Here is a 6,000-nt window from a genome sequence, read left to right on the forward strand (position 1 = left end):
TCTCTAGTTTAGCCATGTCCTCCTTATATACCGGAGACCAAAATTGTACACAGTTTTCTAAGTGTGGTTGCACTAGTGACTTGCTATGCTCTTATCATGAGTATCTAGGCTTCTTTTAATGCCTCCCATTATTATATTAGCCTTGACAGTGGCTGACTGACACCAATCACTTAAATTGAGTCTGACGCCCACTCATACACCCCAGTGTTTTACAATTTAGTACATAATTATACATTTTATTTCCTTTGCCCGAGTGCATTACCTTACATTTATCTACATTAAACTTCAATTGCCATTTTTCAGCCCAAGCCTCCAGCTTATATAAATCCTTCTGTAATATTGTTTTGTGTATTGAGTTGATTACCCTACAGAGTTTAGTATGATCTGCAAATATTGTCATTCTACTCTGTATGCCCCCTACAAGGTCATTATTATGTTAAAAATAAGAGGGCCCAATACTGACCCCTGTGGAATCTCACTGTTAACTGTGACACAATTTGAGCATGTTCCATTAATAACCACCATTTGTTTCCTATCACTGAGCCAGTTAAAGGAGTAATAAACAATGTGCAATGCAGATCTGATATCTCCAGCTTCTCTACTTCACTGTCCCCATTACAACCCTTCCTGTCATGTGTTTTATCAATTCAGCTGTATTATAGAGTCACTGCTTGAATCAAATCTATAATGTCACAAAGACATGAGAAGTGTCAGAAGATTTTATATTTTTCCAACTTTACAGAGCCTTATGACGAACCAGAGGCTGCAATTTGTGTTATCAGGAAATAATGAACAGGTGGTGAGAAATGCAGGATCAGACTACACGGTATTTTTTTTGCAGTCTGTTACCATGGAGACACATATGAATGCATAGAAGCTGTGGACACAAAATGGTAGGACTTATAATTTGGATACTTTGCAAAGTTGCTTCATTTTTTTAATTTAACAATATAAAATGGCTACACAGGTGGACCTTACCTTTAAAAGACTTCACAGGTGGAAGAATATTTTAAAAGTGTTGTGTGAGATTTAAAAAAAAAAAAATAGTCCATTTTTTTCCAAAAATAGCGCCACCCTTGTCCATTAACAATGTCTAGAATTGCAGCTCACAAGCTTTTCACTTTATTGGATCTAACCTGCAATACCAGACACTGCCAGGAGAAGAGGGTGGCGCTCTTTCTATTTCAATCCTCATTCAAACCCAATGATTTATTTTTGTTTTCCTTCATTGACTTTAAGTGTATAAAGGATAAAACATATCTATACTCATTCTCCGGGGATGCTTTAGGCACAGAGAGGATTAATCTTATTTTTTTTAACTAAGATACAAAAGGAAAATCATCCATAGGCGATCAATACCGCAAAACACAAGCAACATTAGCAGCTGCGTGACTTTGACTTGCGCTTGCAACTTCGTGAAAGCAGGTAAACAGCTATTAGGACTGATTGCTGCAGAGAAGTGACGGTCTAACGAGGAGCGAGTCGAGGGGGTAATTAATAGTCAGGGTGCTCATATTTTTACGCTTATTTAACTCCGACTCTTAAGATGAGCGTCTCGGAGACGTTACCCGGCGTTAAGCACATGATCCATTACACAATGGTCACTCATTGACGCCTTGCTATGAATCATTAGCTAACGGGCCGCACATAATTTGCATTGTTATATATCTTCCCTGGTAAAGGGACAATTGAGTTTACATGGCAAATAAACACTAATGAACAGGAAGATTTATTGATTGCTCCTCCAGGTTCGCACATTAATTTACGCCAGAACCGTCAAGGTCAAAGCTAAATTTCAATGATCCGACGTTGGATTCATCCGCGCTTTAATTATCCGCGGTTATTGTGATTGACATCTCCAGCACTGGATATTAGAACAATGAGATTGCAACACTCAGGAATTATCAGGATCAGCCATGGGCCCTCACTTGCCTAAACATTTACCTTGTGGGTAAATAAGGGAAATACTTACAGTATAAGATTTCTAGGTCAGAGCTAAGTTCCTGTTCCAGCGATTTCCAGGTCTTCTGCCCATCTCTCCGGCACTCTCAGCACACAAGAAGTAGCTGCCCAGCCAATCACTGGCCGCACCAGTGACCCGCCTCCATCAATGATTGGTTGAGCTTCATTTTCTGTGTGTCAAGACAGACCGGTAGGAAAGGGAGCACCAGGATATCAGGATTATGTTTTTTTAACCATTTCTCAGCATATCGTACCCATTTTTTATATAAAATAATTTTTGGTCAACCTCTTTAATTTAATTGCTATAAGTTATTTTTGGATGAGTTGGATCCAAATCCCCTTCCCCCCGCTTTAATTCAAGGGTAGGTACTCACAACTTTGTTTTGCCATAACCTGCCTGAAAAAGCGCTTAAAAAAGTGCTAAAAAGAATGAACCCATGCACATCAATGTAAAAATGTTCTGTCTTTTGTCACTTTTTGTAACTTTTTCAGGCTTCAAAAGTGGTTAAAAGTAGTGACCGGTCCACTCTTCAGGCTTGGAAATCACTTTGATATCACTCATTATTATATATACAATGTAAAAAAAAAAAGATGCCGAAGAAGACACTTCAGGGAAAATACTGCCTGTGCTTTGCTGAAGCATCTTCTACTTGAGCAACCCAACAGGTACGATGGCATCTAAAGGACGCTGTGTGCACATACCCAAGTGGGGAAATGCGAAAAGGTGTGCTGATCGGCTGCAGCTTTAACCTTTCCATCTGAGACAAGTTCTCTTCCAACTTAGACAGACAGAATGTGAAGGCTGCAGCCAATCAATTGCTGTTAATGTCATGTAACATGTACAGTCAGAACAGACCTGTGGGGCAACATCAATGATGAGTATTGAGGGTCCAATAGGTGGGCATCCATATTTTATTGTTTTACTAACATTATGGGCCCATATGTAGTGGACGATCCCTTTAAGCAATTTCCATTTTTCACCTTCATATTTTGAAAATCATGACAATATTTTGTTATTTTTTTTTTTTATTTATTTGCATGTTGGAAGGGTGGAAAACAACGACAATTCCACTATATATATAATTCCATTATATCATAACTTTACTCTGCCTTTTTATATGATAATGGCTGTTGGGGGGGGGGCATCAGTTGGCCATGACTTAGGATCCAGTTTTCCTCTCAAGGATTGAGCAGTGAAGACACAGTCTCAGATTATTAAATATAGAATCGTTTTTTTTGCCATTTGTGCCAAATCGCATGTGCGAGTAGAGTCGCTTGTAGAGGACATGAACTTGATGGTTACACAATGATACAAGTCTTAGTGGTTACTCTTTAGGACTGGGTCACACAGCTTCATGGTTACTATTCAAGATTGAGGCACAGACTCTGACAGATGCGCTTCAGGAAGCATTGAAGATATAAAACAGGACAGAGGCAATGAGCTTAATGGTTACACATCAGAGTAGAGGTACAGAGCTTGGAGGTTACTCCTCGGGACAGAGACAAAAATAGAGATCAGTGAATCTATTTGAGGCAAATCGACTTTACCTCCAGTTTTGAATTTCTCTGCACCTGATGTATTTTGCAATTTGCTTTTGGCGAATCCAGCCGAAGGGCGGCTGTCCGGTTGGATTTTAAAGGGTTGAGAAAGAGTTGAAAAATAAAGAAAATTATACTCATCCGACTCTCATCTCTCTCGCTGTCGCTCAGCCTCGCTCTGGTCCAGTCGTAATCTTCGCTCTGGTCTTCACTGGATCATATTCTGTATCACCATCTTCCGTCCCTCATGTGCTGACCGTGCACCGTGATATCATCACATTGTACATACAATTTTTGATGCTTTATTTTTTTGGAGGCTGATGGGAAAAAAACATCCTTTTATGAACAATATTAAAAAAAATTTACATTTTTTTATGGTGTTCACTAGAGATGGTGAAAATTGATTAGCTGATCTGGGACAACGTTACATATGCGTCACGGAGCAACAATGATGTCGCATTGGGCAGCGAATTTAAAGAACAGATGCAGATCCTGGGAGATAGGAGTCGGTTCTCAGGGCTTCCATCCAGTGACCATAGATTATTCATGTAGCTGTTAGACACCATCTCCAATGTTCACAAAATTAGATAAATTATTTGCTTGTTCCATTGACTTTCTAATGGAATTCGGGGTTTTGAGTTAATTTTTAAAACCTTTTCTAACATTTTATAACAAGGTTCTTTCTCAAATTGTGGCAGCTAAATCATCATCTCTGGTGCTGAATAATATACAGCTCACGTTCCTGCACAGAAACAGTTCACGGGAACTGGAAAGTATTATTACAAAGCTGCCAACAGTCCCGAATTTGCAAGGACTGGTCCAATTTTTCACATAAAGTCTTGGCATAATTGGGACTGTCCCGAAACAGTAAATTGGTGGTGCCCAAAGTGAGTGGCTTCTAAAGGATTGGGGGAGGAATTAGCTCCAGACTAAAAAAAATTACTTTAATAGCAATCAACAATGAGATGTAGCCGGCACCTGTGTGACACCTGTTGACAGAGTGATTACGCTTCCTGAGACAGTATTATAAACCGTGCCCCTGGGATCTTGGGTGCCCACCAAATGAAAAAACTATTCAGAATATGTCCATAAAAAGAAAAAGAGGTGGCACTCACCGTCCCATTAAAAGTTCCTTTATTATATCACATTAAAACATGGCTGCAGGAGAGTCTGTGAGACACATGTCGGACAAGTGCGGTTTCGTGCTTCATGCACTTCAACTCTCTCAGGACCCATTGAAGAACAGGAGATGCGAAGCGGTTGTCGTCTGACATGTCTCTCACAGACTCTCCTGCATCCATGTTTTAATGTGGTACAATAAAGGAACTTTTAATGGGTCGGTGAGTGCCACCTCTTTAACATTACTTTGTCTCCAAGTCTACTGTCGGTAAGCATGCTATTATGGCGACCATTAAAAATTTGGAAAATCTGGATACTAAACTCCATCAAAGCCAAAACAGCAACCACATTACTTGTGACGCTCCCCCTGGGCCGTGGGGATACCCGGAGCCGGGCCTAGCAGATGCTGGGGGTTGTAGTCACCGTGGCGGGTACCCAGTCCGTGACCCAGGGCGGTCAAGCCAGGGTAGTCTATGTGTATCTGGTTTCAATAGTCCGACTACGCCACCTGTGGATTGCGGTCATTGTTAACCGGAAGAGTGTAGCTTCAGGGCAGCGTGTATGGATGATGGTGGTGATAGTGCCTGGATCAGTAATAATGACACGGAGTCTTTGCAGTGCAGTCCTGGGGTCTTTACTGGTGACAAGTATATAGGCCACGACGGGAGTACTTGCTTGGGATGAGAGCCTGGTCAGTCTGGGAGCAATCCTAGAATTTCCCTGGTCAGGTGGAGTTGTAGGCCTGCCGTTCTGACTGTACTCTTTTGGCTATCTCGCTTATAGTGGTGTTGTAGCCCACGTCCCTGAGTGTAACGTGCTGCTCACCCGTATGGCTGGCGACTCGGATCCCGTGTATTCCTCGCTCCTCTGTGGCGGTACTGGTCCTTTCATGTGGCTGAGCCTCCGGGCTTCTGGGGGCCAGGAGACCTGCAATCTCCTGCCTTGCGGTATCTGCTGCTGGGCTTGAAGGGTCCCACAGCCTCAGACTCCGGTTCTCTGTATGTACTCTGGCTAGGACGAGCTCTGCCAGCTCCAGTCCTCAGCTCCTTGCTCCTTAGTGTCCTATCTCACTCCTGACACTGACTGAACTTAGACTCAGACTTAGACTGACTAACCCTGCCTCCAGACCCTGTTATAAAGGGCAGGATCCTCCCCTTTCTGGTCTGGAGCAGGAGGTGTTGCATGTAGTGTGTTCCTGACCAGGATACTCCTGTTTTGCTCCCAGACATGGTATTACTACCACTGTGGCAACCAGACCCTCTGGGGTGCCACATTCCCCCCTAGTAAATTTCAGTACTCCGGGACTGAACACATTTTGCAAATATATAACCGGTGACAGTATACAATACATGAACATATTTACAATAGAATATTTACAGA

This window comes from Phyllobates terribilis, unplaced genomic scaffold (assembly GCF_046119375.1).
Source record: "Phyllobates terribilis strain yellow unplaced genomic scaffold, ASM4611937v1 Scaffold_8__6_contigs__length_399053987, whole genome shotgun sequence".
NCBI lineage: Eukaryota > Metazoa > Chordata > Amphibia > Anura > Dendrobatidae > Phyllobates > Phyllobates terribilis.